General features: G+C 43.0%; 1 protein-coding gene across 5 annotated transcripts in view; it reads right to left on the reverse strand.

Moving 5' to 3' along the window:
• Positions 1–17,402, reverse strand: part of mgat3b (beta-1,4-mannosyl-glycoprotein 4-beta-N-acetylglucosaminyltransferase b) — a 97,548-nt gene that overhangs the window by 41,528 nt on the left and 38,618 nt on the right. The window contains exon 1 of one of the 5 annotated variants that reach the window (XM_074630876.1): positions 10,695–11,210. The exons of the other annotated variants lie outside the window; for them this stretch is intronic. The gene's annotated coding sequence lies outside the window, so the exon portion shown is untranslated. Of the gene's footprint in view, positions 1–10,694; positions 11,211–17,402 lie in introns of those variants that run through there. 5 annotated transcript variants of the gene reach the window in all.

Here is a 17,402-nt window from a genome sequence, read left to right on the forward strand (position 1 = left end):
TGTGTGTGTGTGTGTGTGTGTGTGCATGGATTGAGGTGGGAGGATGGGAAAAGCCGGCGGAGTGCCTCCATTCCTCCAACCTCATCTATAATTCAGCTCTGTAGCGGCCTGTGAGGTCTTTCTCTCGTTCCCCCCTGTTCGCTCTCTGCACTGAAGGTGGAGACAAGTGTTCCACGGTACATTACACCGCCTCTCCCCATCTATCCATCCCCATCTACCGCTACCTCTCCAGAGGCCGAGCAGCTGGGAGAAGCAGCTCACTGTATTTCACTGAATGAAGATGTTCTGAACATACAGAGTGTGTTCGAAAGGGTGATACAAGACTAACACCAGCCTTAAAGGACCAGTGTGTAGCATTAAGGGGGCGGTCTATTGGCAGAAATGGAATGCAATATTGATATTTTCATTAGTGTATAATCACCTGAAACTAAGAATAGTTGTGTTTTCGTTAGCTTAGAATGAGCCCTTCATATCTACATATGGAGCGGGTCGTCTTCACGGAGACCTCCATGTTTCTACAGTAGCCCAGAACGGACAAACCAAACAAACCTCAGCTGGTAGCTACTAAATCCTACACACTGTCCCTTTAAAACCAGGTTGAAAATGTATTTATTCTCCATTGTACATTGTGTTTGACTGAACCTAAAACATTCATCATCATCATCCAGTTTAGATTCAACTAGTTCTGTTTTTATCTTTATTTCTTGTCTGTTTATTTGTGTTTTAAAAGGTACTGTTTGTAACTTCTTACACTCTTATAAATCATTGTGGGTCGGTGTTTCCTATGCGTGTGGCTACACTGTTCCAACACAATCTACACGGAAGCACCCAAACCGCAAAGTTATATCTAGTGAAGCCCGTCTTGCAAAACAGTATCAACTAATCCTGCTCCGGCTCCCGACCGCGGCCAGAAGACACAGGGAGACCTGTGCTAACCTGGGACTTAACTCCCCAGATCCACTTTTGTTTGAACCAATCCAACAGCATCCGATCAAGTTTCAGGAGAAAACCATGAAGAACTAATGTTACGTTACGGAGCACCAGTTGGATCCAGTTACTCTGCGTACTCTTACATTTGGTGGAGAGCGCATATGGCTTGTTTAGTATGTTCAATACAACACTTGCAATGGCAAAACGCTAAAGGCTACCGTGTTTTGGCTAACGTAATGTAACCATAGCTCGTAGTAGTAGGCTTTCATCCTAACCCGTCTGTGTCTTCCATCATTCAAATATAACATTATCATTTTAAATCAATAATTAATGGTCTAATGGTCTGTCACCATGTCAGTCACTTTACTGCTGAGGATATATACTGTATAGAGTGTGTGTGTGTGTGTGCGTGTACAGCCTCTACTGTTTTCTTAGTCTATAAAGTTATACCTGAGGAATAAAGTCTCATCATTTTCCCTTTTTTTTTTTGCCGTGGTGTCGAATTGAGTATCGAGAATCGTGGAAATTCACTGGTTTAGGTATCGACTACTAGATTTCTGGTATTGTGACATCCCTACACTAGTTGACTGATTTTCCCATGTAAAATGGATGAACTATTAACAGCAATAATCTCCACCCATTAAGACAATATTGCTACACACCAAACACAATAAAGCACAACAAATCAAACATCATTAATAGTAAATACGCAAATGCTAGAAGCACTAGTGGTAGAAGAATGACAAGTAGTTTTAATAACATTAGGAAGTGAAGTACACAGAGTATTTCTGCAGTAGTAGTTGTAGTAACGGTCTGTGTTTTGGTTTTATGAACTCGTTTATGTTTTGTTTGTAACTGTAAAAGCTGCACAGTCATTGTTCCTCAGGGGCAATAAAGCCTCGCTCAGCTGGACTCAGACGCCCTCGTTCTCCACTCCCTGCTTTTCATTCCAACTTTCTCCTGCTGAAATATTCTGACACCAGCACTTTACAGAGGCAGAGAAGACATGTTCAGATTTGATCCCGTCTCAGCTGCACTGTACCATTTCCTCTGTTATTAGTTTCTTTTTTATGTCTCTGTCTGTGCAGTGCCTCGTTCTAGAAAAGGTGCCTTTTACCATAATGGCACGCTGTCCTCCTCTGTCTCCCCCTCTGTCATTCTACTTCAATTTAAATGTCACATGTTCCCGTAGACTGCTATGATTTCACTTATGTTGATTGAACCTTCATGTGCTGTTCAACAAGCTGTCAGGTTATTGCTATGATTTATTATGAAGCCTGTTATTTCTTTAGTCACAGTGATAGACGTTGTAACCGTGGAACTAATTCTACTTCAGACAGATGTTTTGATGTCCAGGGGATGTTTCTTGTTTCAGTACGCGGGTCCAATCTGTTCAGTGCAGGAGTCGGTGCATTGTCAAAGGGAAAATTTGTCACTTTTTATGTTTTCAGTCCAAAATGGCGGCAGCGCTACCGCAGTGCCTGTTGTCAAAAAAAGCACCGGCCTTTCGTCTCTTTGCTTCTACACTTTTTGGTCAAACCACTAATTCAGAGGTTGAGAATGAAGTTTCATGCACCATCAAAGGTTTCAAAAACATGAATCTTGTCAAGACAGAGACCTGTCAATCATTTTGTGAAGTCAAAACGGGCTCCGTGTTTTGGATTTGAAATGAAGAGTAACATTTTACAACACTTCCCATAACTCGCTTGTGCAGCCCTGTCGGCTAACGTTCGATGTCTTACATAACATATGTTACATATTTAATGAAGCCGGCCGTGATTGAAAAGCAAAGTCTTGAATTGTTTTTCAGGGAGAGAGAGAGCGTCAGCAACAGGCTCGCTGAAGAATCTCAGTTATACCAAACAATGAAATTCCTCTGGTGTCCTCATCATCATCGTCATCGTCATCATCATCATCATCATCTTCTCAGCTTTCTCCCGACCCTGGTCTGGGTTTAGTTTCCCTCCCCTCAGTCTCCAGAATATTCTCCGTCCTGAAAAGCTACTGCTACTCAGTGCAGCCCCCTGATCTCGGTTCAGCTCCCACACCGTCTCCGGTCTTGTTGACTGAACAGCAAATTAAAACGGTGATCCAACTACACATCTGTGGCCGACGGGAAAACTTCCCTCCACTACAAAAGGCTTTAATGTCCATCTTCCCGTTGTCCTACAATCCCCCTGCAACGTCGTACATCACGGTGCAGCTCCGCTAATGAACACCGCTCTCTTAAAAACCAATCTCCACTGCAGAGATTCACTCCTTTAGTCATTTGCAGCATCCATCCTCCTCCCTTTTTGCCACGCCCACTCACTTCTACTCTATTAGAAACATCTCGACTGCCGTTAGCTCGTTGCCGCTCCGCATTGTGATTGAACGGCTGACTCACGCTAGCGTTTGTACGGCATAAGTGGTAATGACGGGGCTGCGCAGATCATCCCGACAGTAAACAAAGACTCTTTCCCCAGGTGTGTCATTATTTCCACAGATTCTATCTCTGTTTTTCCCCACCTTCCCCGTCCTCCCTCTCTTCCTCTCGGATGCCTGCTGAACTGAGAATTGTTTGCTGCAAGGACTGCCGCTTCTGTTTGTGCCTGAAGTATTGAAGTCATTAGTTTTGCTTGTGTGTGTGTGTGTGTGTGTGTGTGTGTGTGTGTGTGTGTGTGAGTATAAAAGCCAGTTAGTGGGGTGACTCTCCAGTGGATCTGTGTGGGTATGAGCACCAACATACAGGCCTCACGGTGTCTATCTGTGTGGGAGAAAATGAAATGGCAACAGACCCGAGTGGGTTTACCTCTAATTCTGTTTGTTTACCCACGAGAACACACATCCCAGAGCGAGCCAGCTCTTTGCGAGGAGCGCACCTGCTTTTACTCGCCGCATCCTTTCATCTGTTTTTTGCTGCCGTCCTTCAATCCGCTGCATCCTCTCAAGTCGTCTGCGTTACATTTCACGCAGGTCAAGACACCAAAGACACCAAAACTTGAGCCCGATCACACAACACACAAGCCCGGGGGTTAGCTTAAAATAGGTCAACACCCAAAAAACAGCGGCCTCGCTGACACACTGCTATTGTCTGTGTGACTACCATTGTTATTACGGAAACAGGAAGCCATTAGAAAGGTTCCATTTTGGCTCTGGATAAGCCTTATGGTCTTTGCATTAGTCTGCGGTCCAGGCGGTTAATTGCTGAACACACAGGATCGGGCCTGATGGACCCGGATAATGGCGCCTTTGTGTCCAGTATTGTTGCTGTGTAATGCATAACAGGATACTTGAGTAGTGACCACACACACACACACACACACACGCACACACACAGTCATGAAATCTACAACCCTGCATTCAATTCTTGCAGCGGTCGCTCAATTTAACTCTCCAGTCAGTCATGCGACAAAGCAAATTTTTGCATTTTTGACGCCGGTAATGTGACACTGATGAACCGAGGAGGACAGAAAGTCAGGCGTCACACCTGAACGCAGCTCGCTGGGTTTAATTACAGGTCGATGCGGGCGCTCGAGGAGGGAGCGTGATCAGAGCGAGAGAAGAGACAGTGATTAGAGAGAGGAGCGTAGAGAGTGGAAATCTAAAAAGAAACAGCTAGAGGGAGAAAAAGGGGGCGAAGGGCATTCTTAAAGGGGAAGTGTGAGGAAAGAGGTGCAGCAGGAGGATGTGTGGATGTATAGATGAGAGGGAGAGTAGGAAGGAAGGAGAGAAAGAAATAGAAACAGAGAGAGATGTGGGGGAGGGAGCGCTGACTAAAGGAAGAGCCAGAAGCTGTGAGTGTGATCAAGACTGGAGGAGAGCTGGATGGGGATGGGGAGAGGGAGATGGAGAGGGAGAGGGAGAGGGCGAGGGCGTACAACACAGACAGAGATGAAACATGTGGTTCGTTTACAGGCACACAAACAACTTCACTACTGTGGATTCACACATCAAACATAATATGGTTGATTAAGGAAACAACAGGGTTTGCAGGAACCTGATGTCCCCAAAAATAAACTGATGCTGGATGTGAGAGGCTGATATACCGATGTGGATATTCAGGCTGGTCTCACACACTCTCCGTAGCTATACCTACAAAAAGTATCATTTGTGTATATCCCATTAACACTTACGTAACGTTACGTAAGAAAGTCCGCTAAGGGTGGTTGTTGTTTACAGGGTCGGCACCAGAGTGTTAGTGAGGGACGGGCAATCAGCTTTGACAGGGGGGACATTTCACCTCATATAGCCTTTATTAAGTGTATCTTTAACATTATCATGTTTCATGAAAGAAATAAGCTGACAGAGAGGCGTATACATACTGCCACTTATGCGCAAAGGCTCGCACGCACGCATACACATGCTGTTATGTCCACAAAAACAGGTTATAAACTAACACCGTGTCCTAAGTGGATGCGAGCGTCCGACTATCGCGCCGCATCGCGTAGCATCTGACGCTCTCTGTCCACACTGAATCCGTTAAATCTGCACTTCTGTTACATCATGTAAACAAACCACGTACGTATCGGCTGTGAGCTCCAGATCAGACTGGAGCTGAAGACGTTACCACCTCAAAGACGGGTTAGTAGTATTTGTTATCTTCCTTTGTTCGTATTTTTTTTTTTTATCGGAAAACACACGTTTTATTTGTGATATTTACTGGAAATAACATACGATATAGCCAAGAGCAAGTAGGTTGTTATCTAGTGATGCGTTTGCAAGCGTGATACGAGGCTGATATGAAACGTATTTTTGGTTCAAAGATATCATTCCGTATATCCCGTAGTTTGGCGAAACGTACAATGCCAACATTATTTTCTGGTTGACTGGGTTGAATTTGGGGACTACTGGCCAAAAAACAGATTTTTTTAGGGATACATTTTAACACTTTTAGACCAAACAAAAAGAAATCAAGTCAATAATCATCAGATAAAATAGGCGATGAAGTGAATCATTAGTTCCAGCTCTACGTATTACTGATTCATCTTATTTATCTTTTTCCAACCAATTTGTCAATAAATTAAACTCTAATCAAATTCTATTCTGCAATTCTTATCTTTATTGGTTGTAAAATAAACTGATACCAATATATCTATATCGTCTGTTTGAAAATGTATTAATGTGTTCAAAACTGCAAGCCAACAGGAGGTAGGGATATATAACAGAATGGAAGGATGTTAAAGACACAAGCTCAGTTACTGTACGGCGTGTTAAAGCTGTTTTGCTGCTTTTTTCTTTGACATAGCTTCAAGCGATTTCATATTTCAGGGGAGGACATCACTAAGCTGTATAGGTGCCAAGAGGAATTTGAGTAATCCATCGGGGTTAATCGAGTTGTGCTTCTGCGATTACAACTTTAATGCGAGTAAGATAACTCTAAGGGCGTTTTATCTGACAGCTGCAATATTACCCTGCTGGCTCTAATCAAATTATTAAGAGTTCATGTAAACACAGTGAGTGACGGAGCAAATAGAAGGAGGGTGGAGGAGGCAGAGTTAGAAAAGTGAAGGCAGAAAACAGACGCCCACAAAAAGCGAGATGGCAGAAAGAGTCAGGTGATTCCTAAAAGCTGTGTGATCTTGAAGAAGCAGAGAGAGTAAAAACGGCTATCAGCTCTGCTCTTCCTGCTCCGCTGTCATCTGCTCTTCACTTGCTGAAAAGACGGCCGGTGAAAAGCCTGAAAGCACTTGGCACACAGCGGGTCCTCCCAAGCCCTCCGACGGGCTCTCCAGACAACAAGTTCACTAGATCTGTGCTTCCACACACGGATAGTATGTGACACATAATCTGCAACACTTCCCTGTAAATAAACGGTCGTGTTTGCAACTTTCTAAACTCTTAGTAAGAATGCAGGGATTCACAATTTAGTTTGGAATAAACAGAGGCAGCGTGAGCACCTCAACCTCCATCAACAGAAAAGCCCTAATCCTTGGCCCTGTTCAGACCTGGCATTAGCATGCATCCTGAGTGATCCCAACACAAGTGGACGGCTTTAAGTGCGTCTGTTCACACCTGGCATTAGAATGCATCTCCACATGCGTCTCCAGTGACCACTTGTGATCTGATCTCACTTCCCCGCTCTCTATGCAAATAAACACGTAGTAAACACAGGGCTAATACAGCAGCCATTGTCACGCAATATTACAGAAATGTCAGTAGTAATATCCCACATATTCGTGAATTCGGGTACATTTTATTAACATCAAAATATAAGGTTATTGTACTGCGCGCTATGCAGGCACCGCTGCATTCGCCAGGCAACAGCCGGGTACAGAGCTTCAGAGAGCCGGGGATGGGTGTCAGCTCCGCGCAAAGCAGCGGAACAAAAACACGACACGTCTCCGACAGTATGATAATAATGCACTTCCTGTTCCCAGTCTGATGGTCTGTGTACTATGTAGCTTATAGATAAGATATATTTTAATAAAATACAGATGTACCGACAGAATACAGCAGAGTACAGAGGCCGTTTCCATGCTGCGAGGCAGACAAGCGTTTAGCTTTTAATTCCAGGGGTCAGCAACCGTTACTATCAAAAGAGACATTTTAGGCAAAGACAAAAAAAATGCATCTGTCTGGAGCCGCAAAATATTTGAGCATTGTGATGAAGGTAACAGTTCATAGTCTAAGTATATAGCATATAAGTCTAATGCAGTGAGGGGCCAAGTGCAAATGTACGACGGAGTATTAGGACCACATTGAGGGAAAAACATCTGAGATTTACAGAATAAAGTTATAACTTTACGAGAAAAAAAAGAAAATAACACGTAAAATTACTACTTCATAATATCATGACTTTATTCTTGAAATCTCAGATTTATTATTTTTCCTCAATGTGGCCCTAATACTCCGTCGTACCATAGACCTACAACAATGACAAATACAAATGAAAATGTAAACAAAAAACAGTTATTCATTTCCACTTTTAAAAATCCAAAGGGAGCCACTGGAGAGGAGCTAAAGAGCCACAGGTTGCTGACCCCTGCTCTGTTCACAGCTGGATCCCAGCTGGACGTCAGATGAGTAGGCGGTCCTTAACGCGGTCCAGGACGCATTTGCGTACACACTGCTAAAAGAATGTGGCCATATGTGGCCCAGACCACCTCTGAATATGGTCTGAGTGATCTGATCTCAGTGCGTCCTCAAAGCGTCCTGAGTGCGTTCACACCGGTACTTATAGAGCTGTCCACTTGTGATCGGATCACTGAGGACGCGTGTTACCAGGTCTGAACAGGGCCTTACAGAGCTCAGCACCAAAGGAGGGAAATGTTGAATGAATATGTCACAGACAAAATTACAAAATTAGCTGAAAGCTTAAAGCCCCATTTTGGAAATCATGTCATAACAAATCCCCTTCTGGGTACACAAGTATAACATATATAAAACTGGAATGTCTCATGAACGCAAAACAACTCATGCAGAAGAATCTCTCTTTTATAGTTACCAGAAATCCTGACGACATCAAAAGCCAAACTATTTTCAAAATGAGTCGATAGAGACTATTTCACTAACTATATCACCGTATTTTACTTGCCTGCATTCCTTAAGGATCATTAAGTAACAGGTGGCAGAGTCTACGCAGCAGATAAACACACCGAGGCACATTTAACAGTTTCAGCTCTACAGAAGAGGAAGTGTGTGAAACATGCAGCTGCGTGTGAACCCAGGAGTTTTTTGACAGAAGTGATCAGTGATGTGTCGCAATACTTGGCTGGCAGGGGTTTGTTTATATGCCAATGTGAACATACTGCATGGACAAGATTAAGATTTAAAGAACAAAGGAGGTGAAAGGTGAAAGCTGCAGCGCTTTGACAACAGATAAAGCTTCTCTATTATTATTGCCACGGATGAGAAAGTAAAGGAATGAAACTAAGCAAGAAACAACGACGAGTCAAGAAACCGGAGTGACTAAACATGGTGACAAGATGTGTTATCAATTAGTTATCAGTTAGTAAGTCAAGTCTGACTTTTAAGTATAGAGATAGTGGACCTGCAGTTTGTAGCGGGACAGAGAAATAAGACATCTCCGCTGCACTGCACGCTCCAAAACTTCCGATAAACATTCAGTGATAAAACCGCTGGTGGAGCCGATTAAAGGCTGGAGGTCTGAACATGTTTAAGTGTTTGGTTTTTAATGGAGCATTATGTTGGCGTACAGGAACCGAGTCCTATTAAACAGCCTTACAGCTCTTGATTGTTGATCACGCACGGCGATTATCAGAGTGAACTAACCAAAACAGATCGATCAGTGTTTCACAGGTGGAAACAGTTTAAGAAATATTTGGCTTTCCGGAAGCGGATGAAAGAGTGATGAAATGTTCATTATGTTTTTTGTTCCCTAACCCTAACCCCATGTCAACGTTGATTTATTTATCACGTAACTGACGTACTTAAGTTATAACCCCGATCTTTTCCTAAACCTAACTAGTTAGTTTTATTGCCTAAACTTAAGGAAGTTGTTTCCTGTGAAGATGGACATTTATTTTGAAAAGACTGTATGCACGAAATGAGCGGAAATTGTCACGTGTTGCTGGACATTTGTAAGAAAACAAACAGAAAAGGAGGACTTACTTTTTCCCAAGATATCATACGAACCGTTGTATGACAAATGACGTAAGCCACTATACTATAGAGGTCACCGCCTAACAATCAATGTAAATATTGTTTTGGTTATAATAAGCTGCTTGTTTTGGAAATGAAGTTTGTTCTTTCAGCAACATTTGCTTATGATTTTCCAACTCATTGTCCTGTTTGGCTCTGCCAGGCACCTGTAACCCAGTTACAGATTTCACTGACACCTTTTTAGTTCCTGTGTGCAGCTTTGAAAAAACTCACATAAAAGTATTTACCAAAGAATCCTCTTCAAATGGTTGACACATGCTGTTAATTAGCATTCATCTAGACGTAACTCTCCGTGTGAAACTGCCTTTGTAATTGTGACTTAATTGCTCCAGTCCAATTTTCTTGTGGCGTTCCCATTAAGTTGTCGACTCGCGTAAGAGTTACTGAAATATGAGTGATCAAGCTCATATTTCAGTTTAAAATATGAGTGATCAAACTCAGCTGTAAGCCTGCATTATGCCATACAGGCTGGAATTGGCCAGCTGACTACAAGATCCATTTGTTGACTCATGGCACAACCGCCTAGCTCACCTCACACAACCCTGAAAAGCACATTCAGACCTGCACTGCTGACACGCACACTACTACCACATGCACACACCCTCACAAAAACATCCTGTGTTTCCTGACCCCTCGTGCTGCCCACAGCTCCGTTTGTGTCTCAGGGAGAGTTTTCGAGACCGTGTGACAGATTGATCAGCAGTTGCTGTTTTGCACGTGCGACAGCGACGGTGTGCGGTCGGGTCTGGCAGATTTCTGGGGGGCCACGGCGTTGTCCAGACTTGTAACGACTCCTGTGCCAACTGCTATCGCGAGGCCTGTCTCTGCACTCCGCAGCTCACTTAGCTGTTACAGGCACAGTTCAGGAGGCGCCGTGCACGCTGGGAATTCAGAGCTGTTGGCTCTGACTTTGTGTGTATTCGTCGAGTCATGCACTCATGCTGCTCAAGCAAATACATGTCCCTTCAAAGAAACCATGACTCTTTGTGTTATCACCATAACACTGCGCGCCTTCACACCACACCCTCTCCCACGTTCAGACTTCACATTTAGGAAGTTAATTTTAGCAAGAGAACAGAAAAGAACAAGGAAGCAATTGAAAAGCAACTCTGTACATAATGTTATGCGGCCACAGAATATAAAAATGACAGGAAATATACCTTCTTAAAACCGAGCTTCTCTCCCTTTCCCACAAACCATGACTCCCCTGTGGCTTAAAATCCTCCTTCAGCCTCTCTGCGACCCGTCTGAGAATAAAAAAGGATGTGTCGTTTCAAAGACATCTGCATGGGAGCTGGCGGTGTTACTTCCAACGGCAACGCGACACACCACGGGGCGTCTGCTCTTCAATTTGGAGAATCAACGGTGGATCTAAAATCATTTGGCAGGTTTCTGGATATGCACTGACCAACTTCCTGAATGTTTTTAATCAGACTCTGTTCCGTGCAGAAGTGAACTTTATGATGCCAAGATATGAAGGTGGAGGAAATGCTAATAAATCTCCAAGTGAAGCTGTGTTTGACAGCAACACTGCTCACATTCGTGCGCCTATTTTCTAAGCTGGTTCCAGGAAATAACACATAAAAAAGGAGTGGAGAACAGTTCAATGGTGTCGATTTGCCCTGTACAACATGAGGAAGATTAGACCCTACCTGTCAGAGCATGCAACACGACTCCTGGTACAGGCTCTTGTAATATCACGCATTGACTACTGCACTTCCCTATACTGGCAGGCATCCCTGCATGCACGTTCAAACCTCTGCAGATGATGATTGTTTGCTCACAAAACAGCAACAGTAACGGCCTCTCCCTACCTGAACTCCCTCATCCAGATCTACACTCCCTCCCGCCCACTATGCTCAGCCAATGAAAGGCGCCTGGTGCTCCCATCACAGCAGGGCCCTAGCTAGACTCATCTCCTCTGTAGGCCCCCGCTGGTGGAATGAGTTACCGAACTCCATTCGCTCCACAGAGTCCCTTTCCACCTTTAAGAAAAAGCTAAAGACCCAGCTCTTTCACCAACACCTCCGCACATAATGACACTGATGATGTTGATGATGATGATATTGATGATATTGAGGATGTTGTTGATGTTGATTAGGATATTCATGATGATAATGATGATGATGATGTTGATGATAGGCTTGTCGCGGTAGTCGGTGTTAACAGTGTTACACAGTGGTTGGGCACACACTAATTACATTACGTACCCACCATCGTTTTTTTTTTACAGAAATAAAACCCATTTAGTTCATTTTGGCATATCAGCGGCGTGTTATCAATAGATAGTCGGACGACGGACGTTACAAACTGAAAGTGAATGCATCAGCTCTATACGGAGTCTCAGCACAGAGTAGCAGGAGTCAGATTTCACACACAGGATGAGAGAGAGTTGACAGACCGAGAGATGGCGGAGGATTTGTCATCAAAGCGAAAAGCAAAAGCGCCTCTTTGGCAATATTTCAGATTTAAACTCAATGCTATAAGGGAACCATAACATTAATGAGGTAATCGCCGCGAGGAGGACGGAGCGGTCACAACCGGTGTGCACGGCGCAGCGGTGCCAGGTAACGTCAGACCCCCTACGGCCTCGCAGTGAAAGCTCTACCGGAGAGGCCAGACACATCGCCACCCGACGGTAAAGATCAAAGTAAGCGCGCTACACATATTGACCGTCATATTTTCTTGTAAAATGTCCGGTGTAATCGGTAACACCGGTGTTGTCATAACTTTATTAACAGGTGGGAAAATGTCCTCACTGTCACATCCCTAGCTGTTGATGTTGTTAATGATGATGATCATGACAAAAAAATAATCTGCTTCTATCCACCCTGTGCACTGCCTCTGTGCACTGCCTGTCGGCACCTGCGTCTGATCGGACTTGAATCTGTTGTTGGCACTTACTCACGTTATCAACATCCTTGCTTGTGTTGTAAGAACTCTCCGATGTACGTTTCTTTGGACAAAAGTGTCTGCTAAATGAAATTGTAGAATTGTAGAGGCAAAGATCTTCCAACAGCACAGCGCCGGTACAATTCAAGTGCCACTTAGGATGACGCCTCAGATCTGTTTCCTGCAGCGTTGCCATAGAAGCCCTCACATCACTTTCCTATTTTAGCAGATTTGGGTTTCACAGCGTTCACCTGGTGGAGGACAGGCCGTCCCCGAGGTAGAGCCGTGCAGGTCTCGCTGAGTATTTTACAGTTAGTGCATGATGGGGCTACTGTGGGTGAAGGGCTAGTTAATTGCAAAACTGCTCTGAAAAAAAGAGAAGGCTGCTGTCCTTGACCTCGGTGCTGTTATATAATAACCCACAAGGCTGCAGAGAGACGGGGTGTGACAGGGGAGGCAGATAATTACTGCAACTGCACGATTTCAGACTAAATCATCAGCTGAACATACTGTCAATGCATTCATTTTCTTTTAAGCAAAAAGTACATTTTGTGCAATGTTTTATAGCAATACTGTTACTGAAAAAAAGGAGAGAATGTGGAAAGATATGGAAATAAAACTGTAAAACACAGCATAGAGCAGGCTGAGTGCTACACATCTCCAGACCAGAGGATCTCTATTATTCTCTTGGCCGACTGAGAGGTCACGGCGGCTGCGGTCTGTCGCGTCAGAGCTCCTCTTCAGTCTGAGATAGCGGCATTACAGCAATAAGACCGCTGAAGGAGAGCGGGAGAGACAGACTGACTGATACACTTTTAAAGGTTTTCAGCTGCCAGCTCAGAGACTGCAGTCTGGAAATGCTTCAATTAAAGAGTGTCAGGGAGACTTCCTCTACTACTGACCCTCTCCGCCATTCCTCATGTCAAAGGCCTGGTTCACCCACAAAAAAAAGCTTTTTCTCTCTTGCTGCTACTGGCATCGAAATACTGTAGTTTGGTTTTATTTGCCCGTGAGACATCAGTCTCTGAGATGTCTGCTGTCACGTGGAAATTTTAATTTAAAGCAGCATTAATTGTTTGTTTTTTTGCCAGCAAACACGTAGCAACATTAGCATTTAATTTGAGTTGTATTTCTGGCCAACTGCTGAATCTTAGTCCAATATTCAGTCGTCTTTTAGCTCTGTTTTTGGTCTCAACCGACTCTTGAGGGATATATATCTACCTTTTTAGCTCCTAAATGTTCCAATACATTCACCAGATATAGTCGCTCACTTTGTCTGTGTGCCGTTTGGTGCCAGGCAGGCAGCGTACGGCGGGTTTATCATAGCTTTTGCTGCTGGAAACAAGGTTGATGAGAAGCAGTAATGTGAAACTAAACAGTAAGGTTGTAGGCCATAAAACCAAAACAACAAGCTGAAAGGTGATAAAACGCCAGCTATTTTGATAATCAGTTAATCAGTTTGAGTAATTTTTTTAAGAAAAAAGTGAAAAATCTCTGATTCAAGCTTCTTAAATGTGAATATTTTCTGGTTTCTTTACTCCTCTAAGACAGTAAACTGAATATCTTTGAGTTGTGGGAAAAAAAATGACATTCGATAAATCGAGAAAATAATCGTCAAAATAATCAACAATGAAAATAATAGTTAGTTGCAGCCCTATAAGAGTTACAACTCTGTTGTAACTCTGTTTGCCACTACGAGTGACCCCTTTCACATCACACACAGTATTTTGATCCATTGTTAATTTGAAAAAAATATATGCATTGGTGCAGATTTCAAAAACTGAAAAGCAACATGCCTTCCCAGAAGCATATATAAAAAAATAAAAATAAAAATAAATAAAAGATAAAAAAAAGATAATAGTATTTGAATGGAGGCAGATAAACATGTGCAAATAAAACCAAAACTAAATGGTAGATACCACCAGAGGTAAGGAGAAAATATGTTTTTGTAATTTGGGTGAACAGACCTTAAAATAGTCAAATAGTGTACAATATAGATGTGTGAATCATTCATGTGTTCATGTTGGATGACTTGTCAGTAGCTGCTCAAGCACAACAACAAACATTCAATCACAGTAGCTCATGTTTCCTCACCAGCGGTGTCCAACACATTGACCGTTTGGCAGCTAACCGGCTTTAGCATCTCAAGTGCCCTTATCTCTGCAGACCCTTCTTCCCTTTCGACAGCACAGGCCTCACCTACGCTCGCAGCGCTAACTGGAAAGGTCAGGAATGTGGAGGAAAGAGAAAAAAACAAAAAAAGGGGGAGAAAGAAGAAAAAAAGAAAAGGAAAATGTCAGGCCCCCGGAGCTACTTGTCAGCGGGGCGTATGTCAGAGAGTGGAGGCGGCCTGCTAGCATGTCCGATCCCTCTGAGAGTTGGGTAAATAACCCTGGGCTGTTTGCAGCGCTCCCTCTCCTGCTATAGCGCTCACGCTAATCTGCACACGGACTCGCACGCGCACACAAATAAAACCCATCGACACTATTTTCAATCTTCCCCTCGCTGACACCTCGTTGTCATTCTTCTTCTTCATCCTCCTTTAATAACAGAAAGGTTTTTTTTAAATCTTAAATCTCCCGCAGCTTCAGATTGCACTCCGAGCTCCTACTTTCTGCTCAGCCACACGCTCAGAGCTCCTTGGCAAAGCATTACAGCACATCGACATGACGCATTATTCATTATTCTAATGAGAAATCACCAGAGGCGACTACATGGCATCAAACTACAAATGGCTTCAGGCAGTAAAGCACAATAATAGGTGTACAATACATTTTGATTACCAGTGCAGCGTGTTGTTTGTATCGGAGACGTAGAATCATGATTAAATGAAGGAAGGAAATTGGATTCGTACAGTTCAGTAATGAACTTGATGCCGTGCAACAGATCATTTTGTTGTGTAAAATGAGGCAGTAGCTACAGAGTCATAAATCAGTCCAATCAGATCTATTTGTTATATTTCCACTGTTACTCAAGATCTCGAAATGAACCTGAATTTATAAAGGAAACAACTCGACACAACTCTTTCTGTCGAATGTCAATGTAATCTGTGCATTGTCTGTTGAGTTGCACCCAAACAACCAGTCATGCAGCCTCAGGGCACCTGCTGTTTTATGAGTTTACACAGGCTATAAAAAGCACCGTGACGAACTGAAATAACTTTGTTGTGTTCTTCTTAATCAGCTTCAACGAACAGCAGTAGTTTGAGGACTTACAAGTCACACATTGGGAAAAAACATCTTACAACAAGGTCTGTAGTTATTTAAACATATCATATGATGGAGTTTGCTCAGTTGTCAAGAAATTGTTTCTGAACAGTTTAAGGTCTCATCATCTGATCTATGTTGACCTGAAAGATGAAGTTCAAAGTTCATTCTTTCTCTTGAACCGGCACCTCTACGTTTTTACTCCTCGGCGTACCGGGACTTCTTCTTACTCTTCTCTGCCCTCTCCATATCAGGTTCTCTGGGAGATTCATAACGGAGCGGCGGCAGCGTATTTGCACCGCGCATCATAACAACTATGTGGGGATGTTCACGTCACAAATATAATTCATGAAATAATATTTAAAACAACTTCTGAATCTGCTCTGTTAGGGCAAACATTTCCAGATGAATTAACTGTTCAGGCTGTGATAAATAATAAAATAATCATTTAACATAATAAATATGCTCCAAAATGATGTAAAATTTCAGCGTTTTAAGTCAAAACAAATGTTCTTTGGGGACCTAATACCTAATATCTCTTAGTATATTTTATTCGGTGTATAAATTCAGAATGTGCCTCTGTATAATATGAAGGAGCATCCTGACTGGGACCCTTCTATACTATAGGCTACAAATATCACAGGAAAGCATGTTAACTATTAACACTGAACACATCATCTTAATCTCTATAATGTGAATATTATTGGAGTATTATAGAAGATGCATAGCTCAAGTATAATAATAGCAATACAACCACAGCTGATTGTGAGTGACACAGTATAACATGATTAAAGAAATAATGAATAAATAGGAATAAGTCACAAGAGGTCGCCGATAGCTGCCGAAACACACGCCAACATGTGAATAAGGGAGTACTGGCGGTTACTTTTGCCACTTCAAGCACTCACTACAAACACTTAAGATCATGAATCCAACATGAACAGTCGGTAGGAGAGGGGACTTGAACTACGGTTTGAATCCACCCTGACCTCCTCTAGAGGGTCTGTGGCTGGACAACATCAAACTATTGATTCTGACGGAGTCATCACTCGCTCGACCACGAGAGATCACTGGTCAGTAATCCTGACCCTAAACTAAAGGTCACTTAAAAGGTCATTTAAAGCGGAGATTCAAAGCTAAACTAAACTGGACCTTGAGGTGAGATTGTTATATCAACTATCACGTTCAGCGTCTGAACAAACAACCAATGCTGTCTCCGACATTCTCTGGAATGAATCTCCAGCATATCACAGAGGTCACAGCGGTGTGCTTTGGTTGATTGGAGGCAAAATGGAGCATTTTAAAAATGTAAATAATCGGACTTCATTTCCAGTGCATTTTTCTGCTTTAACGGAGAGATTGGAAGAGCAGAGAGAGGTCATCTAAACTAACATGATGATGAAAACCACAGAATCTCCTCTCTGAACCTTCCCCTATGCTCCATCACAGAGAGGTATACCATCCCACATTCATCTCCTCTCAGGGGAACATACATGTTAGTACTCAGGGAAGACAAATGAATAGACACAAATACAATCTTTTAATGGATTTTGTGTTATTCGTTTCAGGTTTTCATTACAGTTAGACTCACTAATGTGCACGACCTCAGCTACGTGAAGTGAAACCCTGCACTCTTAGGTCCCCCACACGAGTAGTTTGTCTATCAGCGACTTTAACTTTACATGTGCCATAAAAAGAAAAAAGGCACCACAGGCAAATGCCGCTGATGGAGAGCTCCAGCACAGCGTGTAGACGCTTCATCGTTAGTTG

Source organism: Sebastes fasciatus, chromosome 3, assembly GCF_043250625.1.
Source record: "Sebastes fasciatus isolate fSebFas1 chromosome 3, fSebFas1.pri, whole genome shotgun sequence".
Taxonomy (NCBI): Eukaryota; Metazoa; Chordata; class Actinopteri; order Perciformes; family Sebastidae; genus Sebastes; species Sebastes fasciatus.